Source organism: Lepisosteus oculatus, chromosome 23 (genome assembly GCF_040954835.1).
Source record: "Lepisosteus oculatus isolate fLepOcu1 chromosome 23, fLepOcu1.hap2, whole genome shotgun sequence".
Taxonomy (NCBI): Eukaryota; Metazoa; Chordata; class Actinopteri; order Semionotiformes; family Lepisosteidae; genus Lepisosteus; species Lepisosteus oculatus.
In genome coordinates this window covers 12,270,336-12,295,111 of record NC_090718.1, presented here as the reverse complement: position 1 = coordinate 12,295,111, position 24,776 = coordinate 12,270,336, and the positions used below count along the sequence as shown (strand labels likewise).

General features: G+C 39.5%; 4 long non-coding RNA genes across 4 annotated transcripts; 1 reads left to right on the top strand and 3 right to left on the bottom strand.

The window, feature by feature from the left end:
* Positions 1–4,655: 4,655 nt before the first annotated feature.
* Positions 4,656–6,059, bottom strand: LOC107075625 (uncharacterized). Its single transcript, XR_001477140.2, has 3 exons — positions 5,905–6,059; positions 5,719–5,795; positions 4,656–5,500 (listed from the first exon to the last, which is right to left on the bottom strand). It is a non-coding gene; the product is annotated as an uncharacterized lncRNA (long non-coding RNA).
* A 1,903-nt stretch (positions 6,060–7,962) lies between these two features.
* LOC138224676 (uncharacterized) lies at positions 7,963–9,260 on the top strand. Its single transcript, XR_011183117.1, has 4 exons — positions 7,963–8,121; positions 8,249–8,300; positions 8,536–8,589; positions 9,015–9,260. It is a non-coding gene; the product is annotated as an uncharacterized lncRNA (long non-coding RNA).
* An 881-nt stretch (positions 9,261–10,141) lies between these two features.
* LOC107075629 (uncharacterized) lies at positions 10,142–11,860 on the bottom strand. The gene is made up of 3 exons (XR_001477146.2): positions 11,412–11,860; positions 11,221–11,271; positions 10,142–10,565 (listed from the first exon to the last, which is right to left on the bottom strand). It is a non-coding gene; the product is annotated as an uncharacterized lncRNA (long non-coding RNA).
* A 7,284-nt stretch (positions 11,861–19,144) lies between these two features.
* LOC107075615 (uncharacterized) lies at positions 19,145–24,776 on the bottom strand. The gene is made up of 7 exons (XR_011183047.1): positions 24,676–24,776; positions 23,036–23,202; positions 22,455–22,662; positions 21,842–21,959; positions 21,154–21,184; positions 20,263–20,323; positions 19,145–19,498 (listed from the first exon to the last, which is right to left on the bottom strand). It is a non-coding gene; the product is annotated as an uncharacterized lncRNA (long non-coding RNA).

Sequence of the window (24,776 nt, the reverse complement as noted above, 5' to 3'; positions counted from 1 at the left end):
CCTGTTAACTCCTATCTTGACTGCTGTGCTGTAGTAATACTCTAACTGTGCAAAACCTGGAATACTTCATAAGCCTTCCATTAGTTACAGATAGCTTCTTGGAAATAACTAGACTGAGACACCAGAGCTGTACCTAAACATTTGTAGATCAAATAGTCTCATCTTCATGACCACTGTAGTAATTTCAGTACTGTGCAAAACAGAAGCATAAGTTTTTGTTGTGTTGATGGTGCTTTTCCTCCTGAAGTTTCTATATTGGCAGGAATCTACTTGGAAATACCTGGTGTGACCCACCAATCACTCTTCACCCACACTCTCTACCAGGTAGCGAAGGGATACATTGAATAAAGGGGAGTATTAACAAGCACAGGTGATTAATCTAGACTGAATTTAGGGAGGAAAACAGGGTTAACACCCCTACACTTTCATCTTTCTGGAAATCACCCCCCGGCCCATTACCCAAATGATAAAAGCTCTTACACACCACTTGCAGTAACTGCTTGGATTTCCATATGCTGTACTAGTCCCGAGTATGCTCAGACGTGCTTAAGATGGGAATAAGGTACATGGTTTTTTCCAGATCTGCTTCCGGATGAGAAGGTGATGGTTTTTATTGTGCAAAGTTTGGAAACCAAATACAAGCTCTATCGTCAAAGTGGGGAGGGGGTGGGCTGGAGTACCTATTGGTATTTCCTATTGGTCAGACTTTCATATACGGAGGAGCTGTTTCTATTGGTCCTATTGGCCTGACACGACAACCAATCAAATCATTTTCTAGATAGCCGGTGACAACGCTGGGTGACCATCTTTATATACTCCTCCTGAGAGAGGGTATGTTTTAAGTTTTTTAAAGTACAGAATTGGTAGAAGGACGGACACATTTTAAGTTAAATAGAAGGCAACCTTCTAACGTCTTAATCATTTTTATGTCATCACGTCTTAGCGTTATAATCGCCTCGAACGTATTAAAGCAGAGCTCTTATTTTATGTACCATGTTTGCCAACACAATCTACCTTTAGCAAACGTTATGTATAAAAGCATGTAGACATAATTAAAAGTTTATCGTATGTATCTTGTATGGTGTACTTCAACCGGTGTGTTTTTTCTGGGTAAACACGTAGGTTTCGATTTAACTGCTAAAAGACCCAGGAGCTGTGTTTTACGGTGCGGGCACCACAGTGTGTACAAGCAGCACACAATTGTTAGTGTTAGTGTTAGTGCTCATTGAAGCAGGAGAAGATTTTTAATTATGAGTCAAGTAACTGCATTATAAATTAAGAAAGTGTCATTTACAAGCTACAGTATGAATGTTTTAAAGGAATAGAATTGATTGCATTTTTAAACGTGCCGTTATTAATTGACCAAAAAAATGTAGTTAGCTATTGGCTACATTTGAAGCAGGCTTTCACATTGATGCCGAGCTGTAAAACTCTTAACAGACCATTAAACGTGCTGTAAGGCTTTTCCATTCAGGCAGTCCAATAAACTGTAGGGATGATCCAGCCACCATACAGGCACAAAATACAAAATGGAGAAAACCCTGTTCCTCCATATCAGGAATTTGAGCAAACAGTCCCTTAACCTAGATATTTATACAGAATGCCAAGAACGTGCAAGTGAGGTGAGAGAATTTAGAAATGCCTATTTCTGTGACAGTGTTCACTCTCTAAGAGAATCTGAAACTTATAGTGTTCACTTTCTAATGAAAGGTCTCCCTCCAGTTTTAATGGAGAGTGTGTGCATCGTGGTTTATTTCAGACCTGAAGGCTGCTGCTTCTGGGAAGAAGAGATCCTGCACACTGAGCTTGTTAGAGGACACAGCTGCCACAATGCAGGTAAGAGTATCTCTGCTCTGCTGACACACAACCTGTGTTTTATAATCCAGGTTCTTTTGCTCAAAGCCCCATGTCTAATGTAAAGCATTTTGTAAAATAACAGCTTCACTTCTGTAGCTAAAGCTCTGTCCACCTCCTTCACTGGTAGAATGCGTGAATATTCTTGATATTCAGGACTGTGAAACAGTTACCCAAGGAAGGTAAATGTTTAATGTTTAGTTTCACATCACTTTGTTCTAAACTATGAATTTCTGTTTTTATCACTTTTGTGATGCTGCTAGAGGCACAGTACTGAATGGGAAGAACTGTTTCCCACAGTGTTGGTTTAGTCTTTTTTTTTAACAGGGTATACCACTGTCCTCAATATAGAAGTTGCTTTTTCAGAATATACCAACCAGCTGGAAATGAATCCTGTTTTTTTCCACATACTTTTCCCTATAAAATAAAGACTTGTTTAACTGGTCTCAAATACCATTTACTAATCGAACCGACAGATAATTGTAACCCCCATGGTATCACACTTTGTAGTTTCCATTGAATACCTATCACCTAAGTGCAACATATTTCAATTTAAAGTCTAGCTTTTCAATTTTTGATGTAAAGCCTGACATTACTTTTATGCTTCTATTTTTCACAGCAAGTCTGACCTCCTGAAATCACCTGTTCAATTCCTTCGCAGTCTGTTCTCACTCCTCCACCTGGTTCGTGGTGACTGAGCTGCTGCTACATATAAGTCAGTGACCCAGGAGAGCTGCACTGAGGGGTGGGTGAAGTGTGTCCCCTCCTGTCGGTGAAGTGCCCTGGACTCCTGTGGGGTGAGGAGTACTTTATCAGTACAGCTGTTAAAGGTTCTTAAAGAGCTGTAGGTCTTCTGTAACTGTGGTGAATTTCCTTCATTGACTTCCAAAATGTTATGAAAAAGCATTTTCTGTTATTCACACGTCTGTTAGCTTATAAACTGTGAACGAGTAGGTGACGCTCTTCCCTGTGACCCAGAATTTCCACACCAAAGCCCGAGTACAAAGACATTTTTGGGAGACCCCATTTTGTCTTCATACAGTATATACTTTAGGTGTGTAACATTTTCTGTTTTACAAAATACACCTCTTTACCCCTGAAGTATATTTTAAATATCCTGGGTTATACAGGGATCACACAGGTCACTGTCACTGATACTCTTGGAGTTTTATCTGTGTTCAGTATTGCTAACATGCTCCTTGGCTTACTACTGTACTAAGCACGTTAATTCCAACCTTCCCTTATACAGCCAGATAAAAGCTTTTTATGAACATGAATGGTATGATTTTGGGGCCGCATTGTCAGAGCAGAAATCCATCACTGGCATGTGTACTGTTATTCTAGACTGCTTTAATTGGGTTGGGTTTGTCTGGCAGTTTGTTTTATCATCATTATTTGAGCTCATAATATGCCTTTATCCACAGCAATATAATTCTTCATACACAATGATTAAACAATAGGCTTTGTATTGATTATATTTTCCTCTGGCCTTGAGCAGCTGTCCCTCCCTGCTGCTGACACTACAGAAAACCTGTTGATACTTCTTTTGAACTTTGGGAATTGTATTTGAATCTGCAGTTAAACAGATGTGTCTGTATGTGTGTGTATATACTGTACGTCCTCTGGGTCAGTGTAAAACTACCCTGCAAAGGCCAGTTACTATCTGAGTAATACAGAGGGACGTTGGGCAGGTTGTTAACCTTTACTTTTGTGAAACAGACTGAGATTTAGGCTTGTAATGATTTTCAGTATCAGTTCCTATTTATGAAATGCACACAAAATTGTTATATGGGAGTTTTAGTTCTAGGTAACCTTGTCACGTAGTGAAATCTGTTTTCGGATTTATTGATGGGGAAAAATGATTTTTATTTCCAGGGTTTAATGATTGTATTTCTCAATTCTCAGCAGTGCTGACGAGCACAGGCCTTTACCCTGAGTCCCTGAGCTGTGAGGATCATGAGGACACCTGGAAAGTCAACACAGTCTGCAGAGGTCACTCTTAACAGCAGTTTCTTACATCGTTCGCAGGGAGTTATGATGCAGGGTTTTCTCTTTCAGTGGATTAAAAAAATTCACATTCCCAGTTTCTGGAACAAATGTTGATATAAAAAGATTGATTTGTTAGGAAAACAATACAGTGATCATTCTATCACTTGATACACATTCTCCATGTTCAGTAACAGCTCTGCACCTGGAGTAAAAAATGTTGAAACTTGAATCTCTTTGTCTGTTGCATTTCAAATAATCTGTTCATACAGTAGTTCAGTGTTTCATGTTTTGTGAAAAAAGAGGAAATGTAAACTGGCTTACTATGTAAACTAAGAATGGTTTTCTTATATTTGTCTTTTTCTGAGTAAAGTCCAGTTTCTTCCTGGTTGTGTCTATGCTGTGGGTACTGTACAGATCTCTTGGAGAATTGGATGGAGATGGATGTTGATTTACATTTGTTAAATATATGCCCTAAAGTAGTGAAGAATACATATTGCTTTGATGAAAAGTTGAGTTGGATTCTGCATCATTGTTAATTCTTTGAATGTTAACTTTATTTTTTCTGTCACTGACTGATCATTAAATGTTTGAAGAGTTCCCAAGTGCTTCTTTTTAACATGCTCCTGTCAATCTTTAAAAGTTAAATTGCTTCAGTTCATGGGTCTGTCCTCAAAATATCTACGTACATGTGGAAGAGTGTCCAGAACTATAGTGTTGCACAGCAGATTATGGGGGTGTGTGTTCAGCACCCCATAAGCTCCTGATTAACCATGTAATGCTCTTTCAGAAGACAGTCTGATTTGCTCATACAGTGCTGTGGTGATTTTTCACATGGTGAGCTAAGCCACAGGAAAGCACATTAAGCTCCCCAACTTGTTTGCAGTCTCTTTCAAATTCTGGTCAATAACACATTAACCATTTCTACACAGAGCACTTTACAATTAACACAGGAGGCCCTTCTCCTTCCTGCCTTTAGCTGCTCAGCAGTCTACATGTTAACAGGACTACACACCTGCCACAAGTAGAGCTCAAGGCAGTTAAGGCTGGAGCTGCTCCTCCAGATCTGTATTACTGCCTACACCAGTTTGGCCAAGAGCAATATTTTCTAATAGAGGACTGCAGGATTGAGAGTGTATTTTACCAGAATTATGATGCAAGATCATTCTGTTAGTAAGCAGGTGCTTGTTCACAGGCAGGATCCTTTTGTGCACATACAAGCAACTGGGGTTTTACAATCAAGTTGCAGGAAAGAAGCTGATGCAGTACATAAAGAGGAAGATGAAGCACCTAGCTTCATGACCGACGGGCACCGTGAACAGCCTGCAGCGACAAGAGAAGTAGCTGTAGGCTCTTTAAAGAGATGGGAAGATCGCACATGGAAACTCGCTAGTCCTAGATGAGGTAACCCTCAGGTACATTAACCCCACCTCGAAATTCAGTCATTAAGAAAATCCTGTAATACATTAGTTTATTCAAAAATAAACTATACAGGCTTAACGAATCCAGCCGTTATTAGTCAGTATTGAACATTGCTCAGGCGGTCCGCAGTCTGGAGCCCCGGGAGAGGAAACGCTGCTCTTTCAGGACACAGCCGGAAAGACGGTGGGTAACCTGGGACCGCGAGGTGAGTCCGGCTGCTCTCCGGGATCACCTGCCGCTTGAACACAGGAGAGAAAGCGTTTCACATTTTAATACCTTTAGTCACACGTTTCGGCCTCTCGCCACAGCCGATACAAAGGTTGCACCACTTTTTGAAGGCAGAAGTAAGCGGCTTATTCGCAGGAAGAAAAGTCGACCGCTTCCGAGATTTCTCCAAGTACAAACACAAAGCTCTTTTAACTTGAAGCCAAGAGCAGACCAGCCGGATTCTCTCACCTTCGAATTCGCCGCTCATCTCCCCAGTTTCACGCTTCGGCCTTCATACGGTTGTAGAGGACAGGAAGGCTGGGGAGCTGGAGAGGAGAAACTGCATTAAATGAGTCCTGTCGAAACACGAGTAACGGACCTGACAAAGCATTACAAATATAGGTAGCAGGATTAAATAGTAACAAAAAAAGATACACTGTATTCATTCCACCCTTTTTAGAGGTACGAAAGTTGTTGGTTTAGCTTTAATTAAACGGTTCTTGGACAGCGACGAATTCGCTTTTCTAGTTACTCAATCCCCGATTTAATTTTGAACTGTTCCTGTGCGAACACAGAGAAACTTTATCCGATATTCTGATGCCCAGATTAAATGAAACATTGCAATGGGCGCAAAGCCGCTACTTAAAGGCAAAGACGCAATACAGCTGCCAGAACCAGTTTAATTGGAGACCAATTGAAGGCTGATACAAGATTAATCACACCTGACTTTTAATTGTTTGGAAATAACTAAAACACGGACTGGATCTTGGAGTTGGCCGTCTCCGCACTGAACACACAGTCTCTCAAAAACGAGTGATCAGGAGTACAATCCCACTCCATACTTTTGACTGTGCCGCTAATGAAGTACCTTTGAAACTTTAACAGACATTTACGAATTGTTTTCAACTCAATTAACAGATATTTTATTCATCCAAAAGGATTCAGATCATGAATAGTAAAGGGTTAGAAATTAGCGTCAACCTTGCGCCACAAACAGTTTCATAATTCCCGTCTTTTAGCTTTGAATCATGGAGTACGAATAAACTTCTGCTGTCTGACAGTCAGTCTCACCTGTGATTACTGTACTGTACATCACTCATTGACAGTGGTACCCCCACCTTTCACTGCATAACCTGTGTGTACAGTCTATGACATGTAGAATTTTGATGACTTGATTCATGAAAATGAATTTGCACTATCATAGAGATTTCAGTTTTGAGTTAATATGAAACACCCGGATACCTGCTGCACACTGCTTCCACTAGTTCACCACCTGCACTCCTTGCACTTTACTAAAGTAACTTTCTTCTAGTATATCAGATAGGAGCATATAGCATCTCTAACAGTAATAAGGAGAGATGTGATGCTCCACTGATTGCAAAACTACTTATTACATCTTATTCTGTTTTCAATCCATACACTTGTTCCCATTGTATTTATAGACATCGCTTTGGATTTTTCCATCTTTTCTCTGAAGGACTAAACGTATATAATACAGTATATGGAACCTTGTCAAAAGCCCGTGGAAATATACATGGATAATGTTGCGACAACTATTAGTATAAAGGAACTTAAGGGCTATTCTACCCAAACACCAGCTGGGATATAAAACATTTAGATTAATTGAATCGCTCATTTATTTTAGAAAACAGTTGTTTTTAGAATCATTTCAGACATATTGTTAAAAGAATGAAAGAAACATGAACATCTTAACCTGTCAGGCTTCACGTCTGAAACACGACATACAGGCTCCTCCAACTCTACTGCAAATTGTGATACTTTATTTTTCACCATTATTAGAAAAGATAAGCAAGTAGTGACCAGTTGCACAAAAAGCCTAGAAAAATACATTACAAAAGCGTCTCATTAGCCTTAAGGCTTTAAACCGCCTCGTCTCGGAAGTGTGACTTGGCTTAAGACTGAATAAGAGAGTCACATGGGCGGTCTTCAGCGTGGCCGGCCTGGTGGCTCCGTGGGCTAACCCATCGGGCACTTTCTAAAGTCCAGACAATTGGATCGACTCCCAGAGACGCTGGGGAGTTAAAGACGAGCCCCGAGCCTCCCCGTCAGTGTGAGATCGAAGCCCCGGGTGTAGCTCTCGTGCTGTCGGGGTGAGTTTGTGGAAGTGGCTGTTCTCTACCACGCCGGCCGTTTTGGGGGTTCCATTTTCGGGGCCCTCCAAAACAGGGGAAAATGGGGGGTTTAAGTCCTTTATGAATGATTAGTAATGAACTGAATTCTAAAAAGCAGCCCCTTATACCACTGAGACACCTGCAGGACGGGTGTGGCACTAGCAGTGAAAGAGAGGTGCAGTCCTAACTAGGAGCGGCAGGGGTCCCTATCCAGCACATTCCTCTTGATTCAGCTGGCCGCAAGCTAAACGATCCCGATAAACGTCGTTGGGGGAATGTCGCTGTACTAGGTCGTCCGAAAATTCTTAGCCGATATATACTTTATGTATGATCTGGTGAGCTGAAGCTTCTATGTATCTCCAGTAACGTCAGTGTTGAAGCCCTTGTAACAGAATCCGCAGCTGTCCGTCAGGACCGGAGCCCGCCTCCAGAGTGACCTTCCTCAGCGGACACGCCCCGTCCACCTGTTCCACAGGTGCGCTCGGCAAGATGGCGGCGGGACGAGCTGGGGCGGCTCGAGGTGCGTTTGCGTTTTATTTTGAATTTTCTGATTTTAAGTGCAAAATTTAAATTTAAGTTTTGGGAAATCAAGATGAAAGTATTTTGTTGTTAATTGTATTTGTTTTTCTCTTTTCTTTGTGTTTAAGGAAGGCCAAATGAGTGTTCTGTCCGTTTTGGCGTGCTCTCGATGTTTGAAAAGTTTGTATAAAGTTTCTTATACCATCTTGCACTGAACTTTCATTGTATGTTTTTAAAATATGGTATTTCTAGGTGTCTGGGGCTGTAGTTTTTCTTCAAATATTTGCTTTTTAAAGTCCTTTGCTGTGTAATATCCTTTTGCGGCCTGGGACTATAAGAACGTTTTTTGTTCCGAAATGCTAACAAAAATTGTCAAGATTAAACTGACTAATTCGTTAGCTTTTCATTTCTCCAGGTGCCAAACGGATTTCAAGAACGGGATACCAGTTATGAAAAGTGTTTTTTAACGGTAAGTTATATTCCTACCTTCCGCTATACTATTAATATTTGTGTAACTCGTTAAGAATAACGTTGTGCCTGCTTTTTCACACATTCTTTCCCGGAACAGGCATATATTAACTACATTGCTGCTTTTCGTTTCGTTGTGCTTTTGTTGAATGGAAAAACAAACCCTTAAGAGGCTGGTTCTTCAGTGGAATTGAATTCTTATGTGGCTGAACGTATGTTCTGGAGTTTTTTGGAGTAGCGGGACAGGGATCTATCTTTGCTTTCTCATTTAATCTGTTATTTTCTCATTGCATTTCATCGTGTTTGTATACATCTTTATTCAAGCACCATGTTTAAAGGTTTATTAACTTTTATTTAGCACATCAAGTGAATCCATTCTGCAAAGCCCGTATTTTGTTAACTTGGTGTTTTTTCTTTTGTCTTCAGTTCTGCGGCCCCTCATCCTCAGCGCTCCGTTGAAATCGTATCCACTCCAGCAACTCGTCGTGCGTTGGCAAGTTTTTCTTGACAATGTGTGCTTTTCCTTGAATGTTATTTTTGACAACAGTGCCTGTCATGTACCGATTCAGTGTTGTATCTTGCTCTTAATGGCGTTATGTTGTTAAACTGTTCCCTGTTGACTGCTGCTACTGTATGTGCTGTGCATTGTGAAATAAAAACCGTTCATTTGCATTTTCTGAATTGTCTGCTATTTTTTCAAGGTGTTGGGAGGGTTTGCTCGGGGCTGGTGTCTCACTGCTGTAAGTTTTTGGCTGCAAAATCTGGAGAGAGCAATCAGTTTCCGAGAAGCGATGCGATGGGTTGTTCTGTACTTTGCGCCACGGCCGCAAGGGGACACCCTATCGCATCGTGACTTGGAAACTGCGGGGGCTACCCCCTTTTTAAGTCGCTCCAGATTTTCCCGCCTTTTTAGATAGTCTCTGGGGGGTTAGGGTCCCTAGGAGGGAGCCGAGGTACAGCCCCTAGGGGAGGAGAAGGGAGGGAAGCTCTAGCCAAGCCCCCTCACTCCCAGCTGAGAGGAAGACGGGCTGGAGGTGGCTTTGGCCCGAGAGAGAGGAGGCACCCAGGGCGGACTCAGCCTATCAGTCACAGCTTGCAACCAACAGACTTCTAAGTCCACACCAGGAGCCCTGCCTCTCTGCAGGGACCTAGGCCATCACCAACCTGCCTTCCCCTGCTGCTGGGAGTGAGTGGGCTTGGCTAGAGCTGCAGTCAATCACCCAGCCCCTCTCTCCAAAAAGAGGAGTAGACGGGGCTGGGTTTGATTGATGGGAGAGACCACGCCCTGCAAGAGCCCCGGTATATACTAAGTTTTTTGGCGGGAAAATCTGGACAGACTTAACAAGGGGGTAGCCTCTGCAGTTTCCAAGTCACAAAGCGATAGGGTGTCCCCTTGCGGTCAGTGACAACAAGGAAAAAACAGCCCTTCGCATCGCTTCTCGGAAACTGTTAGTAAAGTCTCTCCGCCAAAAAACTCACCAACACCGGGCTTTTTCAGGACCAAGGGTGTACGGAACTCTGCATGAGAACAGAAACAACAAAACACATCAAACTCCAATCAACAATTTATTGAGCGAAAGTTGCATACAAAACAAAGCATTCCAGTACGAGCGATGCACAGATTCGAAATGAAAATTAACACCTTTTAAATTACAAAGCGTCAAAGCAAGGCTACATTAACACTAAAGACTTTTTACAAGTAAGCAGAGTACAAAAACATTAGCATGCAACGTTAAACAACGCATTCCATTACATACGACAGATCCACAGGATCTGAAGTGAAAAGTAACATGGATTTAAAGTGTCAAAGCACGGATACATTTACGCTAAAAGCTTTTACAAATAAACAGTGTACAAAAAGATTTGCACGCAACTACAGTACACGGAAAAGCACAGAAACATACGGCACATTACTGTTTCTCCAAGGGATTTGTCGAGGCAGCGATCAGAATGAAGACTGGAACTTCGTTAAATTTCCTGCAAAACAAGAGAAATCAGTATTAGCGGTGCTTTCTCGAAATTATTATATATAATTTATTATTAAACTAGATCGAGCTAACCGACAGGTCCAGAAGATGAGTTTAAAAAGATCTACAGTTGGAATAAAGCGCTTAACCTGGTGTAACGGGTAACGTTCCTGTTTAGCAGGCTATTGAAGAAATCAGGCTTGCATTTAAAGTGTGAGAATATCGAAGGCACAGAACATTCAATAAAGCTATAGTGTATCGATTAAATAGAAACTACCACATTCTACTGTTTTTTTTTACGATTTCCTTTTTGATTAACATTCAAAATGTTCTGAAAAAGCTGAGTTAACACACGAACAACTAATCCAAATCTTTATAGGCTCCATTGTGATGCAATTTGGAAAACAAAACGATTTCTTACGAAGATGTATTATGCCCATCAAAAAAAGTCAAGTGATCGCACTTTTGGCAGAAAATGATTCCTATAAACAGCAAACCTACAACCTACAGTGCTGTCGGGTCAAAACCACTTCTGCCCTGGAGAAATGTATTATCTCCTAGTTTGAATCTTCTTATGACAAGGTGGATCAAATTTTTCCAACAAGTTAGAAGTATGCTGTACTTCAATATGATTCATGTAAACGAATAAAAAGGTTTATACTTACATAGATAATTCCAGCAGCTGAGTCAAGCTTGTCCTGCCCGAAGACTCCAAACTGGAAACACAAGAACACATTTAGACGATAATTTAAACCCGAGTTTCTTAGTAGAAAACTGCGTTTTCACCAGGACAGATAACGCACAATTTATTTCAATTAAAGACTTGTAAGGAAATGAAAAAAATGTTTATACTCACGCTTATACCCCCGTTTTGTAGTCCAGCCCGAAACTGCTAAACTGAAAACAGAAAAACAGCAGAATTTAGAATTTAGAGACAATTTAAATTTATAAGTATTTGTTGCAAACGGAGCGTGTGTACCACAGACATACAACATAATCAAATAAAATACTCTGTAAAATATTTAAATAACTTTACCCAGTTCTAGGTGGGCTGCTTTCGGTTTGGATAAACGCACTCGCTTGATTTTGTGAGCAATGTTAATGAGGTGTCTGATTAAGAAAGATTAAACAAGATAAAAGATAAGAAACACGGAAAAGCGAGATTCATTCTGCCAATACTGCAGTGTCTTTACTGCTGCAACAGAGCTTTTCATCGGTGTATAAGGAATACACACATTGTGTGTGAAACACAAGCGGTTTGTTAAAATTAAGAGAAGCATTGTTAACGAAACAGTGAAAAATTGATATTTAACTCCCCATTCAAATGTTTTACCACATACTGCGAGGTGTACACTACATAATTACATTAATTTTTTTTTCTGTATTCGAATAAAGGAATAATAATAAAAATCCACAAAAAGCCGCGGAACAAACTCACCCAGCTTCCCTTCTCTCTCGCAGAACCTGGCGGACAGGTGAGCGGGGCGTGGCCTACCGAGGATGTCATTCAAGTGGGCGTGGCTACAGACTGACAGTGCTGAGTGCTTGTTTTCCTCTACTTTTGAAATATTCAATATTTGAGTGTCCCAGGAAAATGAATGAAAGGGCTTTGAAATATGTGGAGTGCAGTGATGCCCCAAGATATGTGATTTCACATCTGCAGACGTTTATCACACACTGTCCAATTTACTGCCTCTTTACTTATTATCAGTCCACTAAGCAAATGTGGATGAATCTACGCAGCTGCAGTTGAGTGGAATGCATTGTTACCACAACAGCGGCAATGTTGCTGTCATTCTGAAAATGAACATTTAAAAAAGAAATCTCAGACCACACAAAGGCACTGCTTGTACCAGGAAACTTTATTCTAAGCAAATGGAGTGCATCGCCCAAAACACCGTTAGTTGAGCCACAGCTCAATACAAATCTGAGCCAGACTAAACACAAAATGTGTACCTTTAAAAACTAATATCTTAACTGTTGGTTCGACTCTAGCATGAAGTGTTTTCTAAACCTGGGGTGGGGGGGTTAACCTCACAAAAGTGAAAGTGTTACCTAAGTCACAAATCCTCAGAATGTCACTGCCGACTGCATTAGCTAGATTATTAATCAGAGCGGTACACAACCCTGGACAGTGTTTTCCAAAGAGAGTGAAAGGTCCTGTCTTAAAGGAAATGAACAGGGAGATTTGTGAACTAAAATGTCATATGAGGAATGCCTCATTAGATTTTATTATTCCATTTTTATATGGATTCAAACATTAAATAAACATACTACAGTGCCACGCAATCTGAATTGACACGTGCTACATTCGGACACCCCCACCCCTTACAATTGCATTTGTAAACTTGCTCAGGTATAACCAATCAACTTTACTGATCACACAACAAACTTATTGGCTCCCACCTATCAATTGTGGTGATTTTGATGAGTTCAGAATAAGAACAGTAATTTCTAGAGGACTCTATGGTTTGGAAGTGCATTCCATCCACTATGGGTGGAAAGGTGCTTTCAAAAGAACTTTGAGATAAAGTTGTGGAAAGGCACAAGGCAGGAGATTGGTATAAAAATATTTCAAAGGCTTTAAGTAGGGGAGGCCTGTATTGGATTGTGGCAAGAAAAAAGCCACTCCTTAAAAAAAGCCACATCAAGTCTCGTTTATGGTTTGATAAAACAGCACCTTAAAGAAGCTGTGGTCAGATGAGACCAAAATTGAACTTTTCAGCCGGAATGCAAAAAGTGGCACGTCTGGCGAAAACCCAGTACATCTTACCGTCCAAAGAACACCATTCCTACAGCAGAGCACGGTGGTGGTGGGTGGTGCACAATACAGGCAAATTCCTGAAGAAAACCTGCAGCCCTCAGCCAGGAAGTTGAAAATGGGATGATGGTTCACCTTTCAACATGACAATGACCCAAAGCACACGGCCAAAGCAACCGTACCGTGGCTGAAGGACAGGAAGGTGGATGTCCTTGAGTGTCCAGAGCCCCGACCTCAATCCCATCGAAAATCTTTGGAATGACTTGAAGAGGGCAGGCCATCACCTCCGCAGTTTAACTGAGCCTGAACAATTCTGTAAGGAGGAATGGACAAATATTCCTCCCTCTTGGTGTGCAAAGTTGGTAGAGATGTATCCAAATAGACTCAAGACTGTAATTCAAGCAAAAGGTGCTTCCACCAAGTATTAACTCAAGGGGGGGTGTTCTCTTATCCAACCCAGTTATTCTACTTTTAATTTTTTTTCTCCAGAAATTCTGCTTTCTTTTTTCACTTGGATGTTGCAAGGTCCAATTTATGAATCAAACTGGAAAAAGTCTGATTTTATTGGTCTTCTTTTGGGGCTTTAGGGCAACAAAAAGTGCATATTTTGAAAGGGGTTAGGGGACTTTCAATACCCACTGTATAATATGAAATCTGTCATAATTGTTTTACAGTCCTCTTCATTTCTGTTTGCATTTCAAGTGAATAAGGAAGATCAATGATCAACGCTGTGGAAAGGACAAGCGTGTGGCGCTAACAGCTGATGCATATCTTAATCCCTTGGTAAGTACAACCACATAACTTCTCACATTGACTGTAACATCGACATTTGTAAGTCAAACCTCACAGAATTTGTACTTTGAGAATATTAAAGTGTTGCCCAAACTACCCACATCAAAGAGGACATGGTGGCTTTGCAACCTGGTTCTTGTTCCAGTCAACTATGACTATTCTCACTCGACAATGGTAGTAATTCAAATGAAGAACCACACAGTGGTTTTAAAAACCATAAGCTTAAAGTCCCATACCATGGATTTGTTGCAAGCTGATAAGAACACAAATACGTAGTTATTTACCTTCGAGATTGGTACATTGCTGTGCAGTATCTGTCTCTGACACAGATTTGGAGCTTGATTATTCACACAACTGTCCATCATTTCCTAAGCAACAGGATGGAAGTAGCTGAGGACTACACGTCTGCCAATTTGCAAACAAAATATTATTTAAGAAAAATTGGATGGTTCTGCATTCCAAGAGAATGAGAGACTATATTATTTGAATTACAATTTAAGAATGTTAGAATAATCACCTAAAAAACAAACAATACAGATAAAACATTCTTATCAGCAAATTGTCTGAATAAATCCAGTATTCTACAGTGTCAAGCAGGACTGCAGGCTTATGTGAGACCACCGATCAATTCAAGTACTTGTTTGCCTTCCCTTCTTTCATACATTTTTTAAATGTTCTTTTAAAAATGTATCACAAACAGAAGACCCCAGAGAAAGAAAAGGAGAGAAAAGAGCTACGCTCCAAACCTGTTCTGCACTGTGTCCTGGAATGGAAGAGGATAAGGTATTGCATACCACAATAAAAGTGAACTGTAGCCTTTACTTTTAATTCTGGTCTAGGTTCTTGAAGCTTGCTTATTTCAAATTTCTTTCTTACCAGCTGCACCACATCTGTTACAACATTGCAAATGCTCCTTGGGTCCAAACTCTGCTTAAAATGATCCTCTTGCTTCTCAAAGGCACCAGTTATTGTCCTCAACTATATGGGTGCAAAGGAACAAGTAATAGGTTTATTCCATGCTGAAAAAAAGAAGAAAGAGAACACAACGTTTCGGCCGTGGAGCCTTCTTCAGGTGTGAGAGAGACAGGGCCTCTGGGCTGTATGGGTGTATATGGGTGGCTGGGTATGTTCGAACTCCAGTAATAATTGCAGCCAGGAAAATCTGTCAGAACTGAGGCCACATTCTGGGTTGGGGGAGGTCTGTCCTTTTCATATATCTGCGCTTTGGCTGAGTTACTATCCTTTGTTTTCACAGTAATGCCAAATTTGTAAAATGATTCAACAGACCATAGAATACATTTTACTTTAGTGGGAGTCAAAACTGAAACCTTACTATGAAGTTTGTTGTAGTTCGTTGTTTCCCTTTTTAGATAGATTTGCCATTTCTGAAGTAACAAATTCAATACATTTGTTTTTACAATAAAATGTCAAATATAAATCAATTAAAAAAAGTTTTGGGGACTTTAATGAATTTTTACTTTGAAATGCTCAGTAGGATCTTAAAAGGGACGGTTCTGTTTTGTTGCCAGGAATTGTTGCCAACTTCACAGAGCTCAGTACTGAAAACATTACGATTTCTTTAATATGAGGTCAAATCTAAAAGGTGGTAATAGTCGCCTTTTTCCACGTCTGCGGAGATAAAGGATTTTATCGTACTAAGCTTGGAAACTAGAATCGAGCTCTTATTGGTCTGCTACGAGTAAAGCAGGTAGAATTCCTATTGGTCAGTTGTTGTTCGACTGAAGAGTTGTTTCTATTGGACAAGAGCTAGAAGACTCTGTTTAATTCCTATTGGCTGGGCGTAAGAAGCCGAGCAGCCAATTATATCTATTTCTATGTAGCACGTGACATTTCAGACAACCAGCGCTAGATGGCAATCTTTTTACATTCGTCTGCGGAGGAGGTCGCGTTTGAAGTTTGTAGAAGTAGACAACGGGTTCGATTACAGCAAGACGCATTTTGTTTATATTGAATAGATAGCGATTTTATAACCTTTGATTCTTTCCTGCGTCATTTAGCATATACCGAGGTCTTGACTTTTTAAATTTAGCATAAGTGTGTAAAAATAAAGCTCCTATTTACAAATCTTAAAAGGCGTGCTCGATGTCGGCATATGAAGGTATATAAAAACGTTTAGCATATTATGTCTGTTTATGTACAACCGACGTAGACGTTGTTCTTGTGCAAATTTGCCATAAGAATCCATAATTTGTGCCTATTTAGTTTTTTAATATGGATTATAATTTTTAATATTATTTTTTAATATATTAGGAAATACCTCACTCAAGGGTACAACGACAGTGTCTCACCTGGAAAGTGGAACCTGCAATTTTTCAGTTATAAGTCCAGAAACCTAACAACTGCTCCACAGTGCTGCCCATGTCAAGCCTGATGTCAAACAGGAACACAGAAAGGAACAAGAGAGCAATGCCTTTGCTGTGTTGGAAAGTGTCTTTCACCTTTCCTGATTGTTAAATGGTCATTGCCTGTGTGCTCCTGAACAAGAGCTCGAAAGCTGAACAGCAGCTTTCAAACTCACTGTTTGCTCTCCCACCCTGATACTCCTCCCTCCCAGTTTGCAGGCCATGCCACTCAGAGGTCTCATGACGCACTGGAGGCAAATCTACTGTCCCCAGACAATGTCAGGTTTGATGGGGTGTGTGAGGAATTCCTGATCCTGATCATTCCTGAGGAATTCCTGATCATTTGCCCAGCCAGAGCACATGTCCAGCTATTCCAGAACACCTAAAAAATTCTGTTCACAGCATTTTGAGAAACCAGAGCTGTTTCAAAAGCATCAAAAGTTGAGTAATGATTTGATTCACACTTACCACGTTAGGCAAGATAAAAAATGTCAATGATCCATTTTTGCACAAGGACGTCTCAGTGACCCTCAAATAATTATGCTCCCTATTAGTAAAATCTAGTTGAAAATCACAAAATAAAAACTTGACCATCATTACAGTGAAATATGAAACCAAGGCCCTACATACTTGGTCATTAAAGACCCTGAATACCTGTTTCCAAGGCTGGAGCTGTAAGCTCTGGAGTCCTGGCTAAAACCCACTCTGGTTTTGCACAATCTACCCTCCTTCAATCTCCCCTTCAATTCAATCCAAATGCTGAAACAATTTCTCATTTCTCCCCTGATCCGCTGTACACTGTGGCTCCTGGTGAAAAATAGTGGAATTGCTGGTGGGGCATCATCTAGGTGGGGCTGCCCTTCTATGGTGGGTGAGATATTTATAAAGAGCTGTGTGATCCTTTGAAATGAAAGGCTGTATATAAATACAGGCAATTGCCTGTGAGAATAGGCCATTCCCTCAGTATTTAAACCAGGCCAACCTTGTGTTTTTGCCTCTGTTTTACATTTGGTCATTTTATCAATTACTAAATATCAGCCAGTCAGAGGGCTACAAATAATGTTAAATACACTCATATTCAAGAATGTAAATGAAGTCAGCAAGGGCTGTCTCCTTCTGTTTGAGGACTGAACATTCTGGACAGCACGTTCAACTCCAAACACTTGGGTTCAACTATAGCAGTAACATCTCCACCTTAACGCTTCTGGTTGTGGCACTGGTTGGCTGGAGCCTAGAGCCCCTTCTTAGTTTTTCCTTTTTTTTCTATACTTTATCATATGTTTTTTTTTATCCAATTCCACAGAGGTTTTTTCCCTTCTTTAACTTCACATGTCTTTAAATACAATGATGTGCTAAAGATTATATTGCTTTGCATCTAATGTAACTACAATCTGTTTCAAATCTGATTAAACCTAAACAACAAATTTGAAGGAACTTCTTTTTACTTAATTAACTGGAAGACAAAATATCAGAGTTTCCTTAAATGTGTCTTATTCAAACGTCACCATCTTGTGCAACACAGGGGAAATGAATATCAGACATTGTGCAAGACGTTGTCCTTGTGACACATGATTTCATGATCAAGGCCTGGAATATTACTATGTGATGAAATGTCATCAATTGGGTTTGAAAAAATCCCTGATAAAGTGGAACTAATAATACAAGCAGAAAAGCTCCTTGAATCAGGAATCTGCAGTTCTGATCCTGAAAAGCACAAGCCTACTGAGTCTTACAGTCTGTCTGTTTCTAAAAATTTGCAACACTTTTGTGTTATTAATGAATTACACATGTGATCAGTTCAAATAAGGCAACTCCAGTCCCTAAATATCAGCCAAATATCACGTCTTCATTTAACAATTCAACTACCTCATCATAACACTATGAAATTGTTCCAGATGTTTAGAAATTGTACATTTCTACAAATCTTGCATGGTTTTCTATGTTGAATAAGTTTATTTCAACCTTTCACCTCACCTTTCCACTCCCAAGGGCATTTTGTACAAGACACATAATGAGCAGATCTAATCTGAAGTTGCGATCAGGTGTGATCCTTACTGAGCTTGGTGTAATTTCTGTCTTCACAGATATTTGATATAAGCTTCACTCAGTCGTTATCCGACAAACTCTGCATTATTTGTGCTGATAATCTTCAGGAGACTTAGAATTGTGAAACCAGCTGTGTTCTCCTTTGAGATACACAACCATGTGTGTTAGACAGTTGGTGTTTATTTAATGCATTTCCAAAGACTACCTTATTCTTCTGACAATTTAATCTCTTCAACTAATACATCTCCAAAACCCACTTACCATATTTTGAAGGTAGTTATTCTCTTTACCTTCTCATTCATGTTGCTCATCATTAATTTATTCAAAGAAAAATAACTCCTCTAACACCAAAAAACTGCTATGACACAGAGCAGTGCTTTCTCATGTTCCCAAACAACACAAGAAATCCCATGATGAAGAAGGTATGAATTTCAATATTTAAATTCTCCTCTTGAAATTTTAAAATCCACTTCAAAGCCACAGAAACTCCTCGAGTTATATAAATTTCCAAATGTATTGAATAAAATAATTGAAACAAGTAAGCCAAATAAGTTCAGGGTAATCTTATGCTTTACCTCCATAATATAATAATGAATGCTTTGAAGAACAAGGTTATTACTTTTTAAAGCACTTTATTTACCAAAAAAGTATTTTAATAAATTAAGAAATGTCACAGAAATAGCATTTAATACAAGTATTTGTTTACCTTTGAAATTGCCGAAAAGAACAAAGCAATCGTATAATCCAGTCCTTTTCCAAGAGAAAAGCCTTCACAGATTAGCTTCACAGTCATTGCACTAGAAGGATCAAGTTGGCTTCACAAACTTTTTCAGAGTCGTCTTTCTCAGAATGCCATCCAGTCCCACAGACCTCCCCGCTGAGTGACCTTCTCCCAGGACAGTGTGTCACACCCGCGGATTAGATGGCCATTCTGAGATCCACATCTCGGGGCTCGGTCCCAGGATGATCTTGCAGGATGAACTGTATACAACGATACGATTATCAGTTACCTTTCTTTCACTGCGGGATCATCTGCTTTTTAACTTGTTCCATCCATCCGTTTTCTATCCGCTTTATCCAAAACACGGTCCTGGGGGAGCCGGAGCCTATCCCAGAAAGCAATGGTCACAAGGCAGGACACACCCTGGGTGGGACGCCAGTACATCGTGGGGCACACACAGAGGCAGACACTCACACACTCACACCAGGGACAATTTTCCAAGAAGAATCAAACCTACAGTATGTTTTTGGACCCTGGGAGGAAACCAGAGCACCCGGAAGAAATCCACACCAACACGGAGAGAACATACAAACTCCAGATAGCAAACAAACAAACAGATAGCACCCTAAGGGCCCCGGTTCTCTGAGGCAGTAATGCCAACGAGTGTACCACAGTGCCACCCCCTTCAGCTTGTTGTCCATATAAATGATTTAAGGAGTTTTAGTTGATCCAGTACTCCAATGCAGAATTCACAGATGCAGGAGCCGCTGTAAACTCTTAAGTTTCTAAATAGTGATTTTACCCCAGAAAAAAACAAGATGAGATTAGATCCAATCTTCCACCCTCCTGCCACTTTTAATATTAAAACCCTGTTACTCTGTTTCAGATTTTGTACAACCATCTTGCTTTTACACACTGAAAGCCTGTCATTTACTCCGGCCCTAGAGGTCTGTGTCTTGCTCAAAGCTTTGAGGTGTCTGTGGCCTGAACTCACTAAGAGAACAACACCTGAATGACAACTTACCTGGCATTTTCTTTTATTTGAGTCTTCTTTGCATATCCACTGACTCATAAACTTCGTTCTCCTTTTAAAGAACAAAAAAAGAAGCTGATTCCTTAAAAAGCCAATAGACTGTTCTGCACATACTGATTCAATATTAAGAGCTCTCTTTTAACACAAGCGAGCATTCCTTTCCTACCATTATGAATAATACATTAAAATAATATCTGTAGGTGTTTGTGATTACTGGACCACCAATAAAATCCCTGCTAATTCTTGTTTCCTTTGTAATGAGATGTTTAAATTTAAAGACACACACATCCACCAAATGGCTTGTACAAAAATAGTTGTGTAGTAATGCAAAACCAAAATCCATACATATCCATCCAATGCAACATAAAACGTACAATCATGTGACCTGCAAGATACCATCAGAAAAACCACAGTGTTCACCTTCACACACATCCTTTACAAACAAGAAGAGAATAAAAACATTTCAGACTGCGTAAATGAGTAGTCTCAGTCAGTGGAATCCTGTTCAAGATTATCCCTCTTCTTAAACAAATGGGGGAGGTGTTGACTTTTAATTTGATCATTACATACAGAATTACAAATATACTGTTATCTTATCTGTTATCTCTATTATCTGTTATCTCTATTGCTACAGGCTGTTTTGGATGACAATGTTACTACAAAATAACAAAAGAGAAGTTTACCAAATTCACTGAAATAAAATAATTTAAACAGTACTTGTACAGAAAGCTATGGAATGCTCGATTGTTTCAAAACTCTACCTGAAAAGCCAAAACGATGTCCAGCGTTCTGTCTTAAACAATATGAAAAGCTTTGATACGACTTATGAAGTAATGAAACTAAATCTAATAAAGGCCTTACTGAATATAAAAATGAACTCACCTTTAAGACCGAAGAAGAGCCCTCTACCTTTCTAAAAGCAGAAGAATTTTAGAAATTTTATCTGGAGAGGAAGTGTTATATATTTTATGTTTTACATTCATTTCATTTTTAAAGCTGTGATCTGATTGCTGTCGCCAATAGAAATCTTAAGCCCTCCATGAGATTTTTGGAATCCAGAAACACATTGCACACTAGACCATCTTCCTAGGATTGTTCTCCTTGTGATTCAGAAATTGCAGAAGACCCTTTAAGAAATGTCGATACCAAATGTGCTTTTTAAAAAATAATCAGAGCACATCAATTACTTGACCTTAGTAATGGCTCCCTGCACATGCGTATGAAAACAGTATAACACTTCAAAATAAACACAGACACAATAAATACAATTTGACTAATGAAGGAGCAAACTACTATTGTGAAGGAGATCCGAGGTTACACTTTTAGCATGTATCAGCACTGCTGTTTATACTGCTGGCAGATATGAATCAAATCTTTGTGACTATTAGACAAACAGGAGTTATTTAGAGACCTTTTGAAAGAAATGTTGTATTTAAGAGTGGTTGTCAACTGACATACTGCTTTCACTGTTGAATTATGAAGTAAGAGACAATGGAAGAATGAGCAGGACAGACCGATTCTCATGAAGTTTTCATATTGGGGGCTTTTTAAGTACCGCAAACGTGTTTACCTCTCCTCAGAAGCACATTTTCTTCTGAAGCACCAAATCCCCAAAGGCACCAAGATGAGCAGCAACAGGAGAGGCACAGAAGTGAAAATATATTTGGAGGGGGCCTCCTCTGTCATTCCTGAGGAGACAGAACAGTTCCAGGAAACAGCAGACCCAAGGCTGTACCGAGACACAGCTGAGCAATTGAGTAAAAGCCATGTAAATTCTCCTTTAGGTGGAACTTTGGTGATGAAAGAAAACTACCTCCACAGAAATATGAATACCTCATTCCTTCCTTTTTCCTGTTTCAATTAAAAGAAAACAGCATAATTCTCATAGTGCAATGCAGTAAGGCTCTACAGTGCAGTCAGGATAATGTTAACTTTATTGTACACTTTCCTCAATCTGCAATAAGCCTCCTCCAGTTCATTTGCCTCTGGAGCTACAGAGCGGCGATAAATTGACTCTCTGTGGAAGAATTCAACCCTATCCAGGCTTCAAGAGGGTAACATCAGCTGCTTTTGTTGTTGAAGACTCTTAGTGTGATATTGATAGTGTCTCTAATAAGGTCCGTTTTTTTAAAGTATGTCGCTAGCAGCAAGCCAGAGTTTTTAGATTCAATCAAATCACTTACTCTGATCTTCTAAAACTGTCATGTTGATGGTTGTCTTCTGAATAAAAGGGGCTTTCTGCACCTTGCATTGATAAAGTCCAGAGTCTTCTGTTCTCAGGGAGATAATCTTTACAGAAGCATCTCCAGTAGTTTGATTATCACTTGAGAAAGATATTCTGGTTTTGAAAGACGGGACCAGTTTAAAAACTTGGTTTCCTGAAAACCAGATCTACGATTCAAAACAAAATTTCAGTTACATTAACGGTAAAGTGATTTCAAAGCAACAGAAATGTATGCAAGTATCAAAGTGACAGTCAATTTAATATTAGGCTACAATATAAGTTTAGTATATATATATACTGAATACCGAGGGAATCTTCTATAGAGTGCTTGCCGTCTCGGGTTACATAACATATGAATGAAGATACAGTATTTGAGAGATGCTAGAAATATTTAAATATGACAGCTATATTTATTCTGTTCACCAATATGAATTAAGCTGTTTAAAGACAAGATCTGTTTAATTAAAGCAAACAGACATGCATCTGACAGAAATATTACTCCTATTCACAAATTTACTGAGGAATTGTTGAGAATATTACCACTGGATCACTGATGTTCTCTGTGTTTCTGACAGTCCACTCAATGTCCAGATTTCCTGTACTGTTGTCAAGAGCTGTCAGGTTGTAGAGACAAGGCAGGACAGCGGTCCCACCAGCTCTCCCCTCAATGTTCAGGAGACTCCCACGCCCAGCTGCCTGGAGGAGGCCTGTACCCAGAGCAAGAGACAATTCCCAAGTAAACACAGCAGTGTGAGAACAATGACAGTAAAGGGCCGAGCAGAGAACTGTCAAGGTGTGAGCAAGCTGACAGCTGTAAAGAGAAACGTGGTTCCAAACCTCTTTAAAGACCTGGATCTGGCCACAGGATCTAACTACAGAACTTCAAAATTGGCAAAAGCTTAATGATTAATGACATTAATTCTTATATGTTAAAAAAAGATTATAAATGAGATGATGAAAGTGAGTTAACAGGAAATTTGAAATGTATCCCTGAGGCTAGTTTAACCCAACTCACCTAAAACTAATCTTATTTATGATGGTGGTCTTATGACAATGGACTTGTCAATTGTGAGTGTATCTATCACAATTGGTCTGTGTTTTCTATTTGTCTCGTGTTCTGTGCCCTACTGAATCCATGCAAAGTACTTTCCATGAAAGAGGCTTTATGTAAAACCAAATCAAATGGATTTCCAGAAGAATGGAGATTAAGAGTAATTCAAAGCTTGGTACAGTATTTTTATGACAAACGTGCCAGCTGTAGGTGATGTTCACCAATTAATTCTTGAGAAATTATCACACAAGAAAACAATTGTGGATTTAAGAAATACTGAATTTCAAAAATATACTGTTATGTAAACTTTTGGATTAATGTAATGTTTTCAACATTTTGAATTAATGTAAAATATATCATTTTTATATTTAAAATGCAAACTGCACAGCCTGAAAACAGTATGTGTATTATGCAACTGTGGATTAACAACACTGCAACAACTTTTTAACTGTGGGTTAAATTTTTTTTAAAAGTTTTGATCTTTCAGAAAAGTACAATAGACTCTGGAATTCTTTTATGGTGTTAGAGAAAAAAGATATAATTTTGTACACTACAGATGCAAAGTGTTCAAAGTGTACTTTTGCTAGCACTACTGATGCATATCAGTATGTATATATACTGAATATGACACAAACGTATTCCCGAAGAATAATGAGCCTCAAGTTTAAAAAAAGATTTCACAGGTGAGTAATTCCTGATACCACAGAAAACAGAGGGTTTGAAATGTCTTCAAGGCAAAGAAGCCATTTGAACTGACCTGAATCTCCATCACTTGTCAGTAGAACCGAATCCCAGAACAATTTTTGAACATTACTGTTAATCAGACGTTAAACACAAACTCATTCTGAAGGCAAACACAATATCTGAAATTCAGTGAGAAGCTTTTTTCCCCAAGGCATATTTTATTTTCTCTTAAGTGTGTCACATTTACTTGAAATGTCAGGATATTGCTTTATATATGAAAATGGCTCCAAAGGTTAAAAAGTGAAAGATGGCCACTCAGCCCAAAGAAATGATGTATAAAAACAACAGAACCAGCAGCTGCAGTGCTAATAAACATTTTTAACGCTATTCTCCAAAACTAACAGTCCTGAAAAGAGCAGTCCCTATAATTCAAAACGTCTCTTACCGTTTAATAAGCAAAGGAACAGTGACAAATACATTCCCAGAGCCATGCATGAGATATTAAAAAAAATGTCCCCTTCAGCTTCTGCTTTGAGATTTTATGTA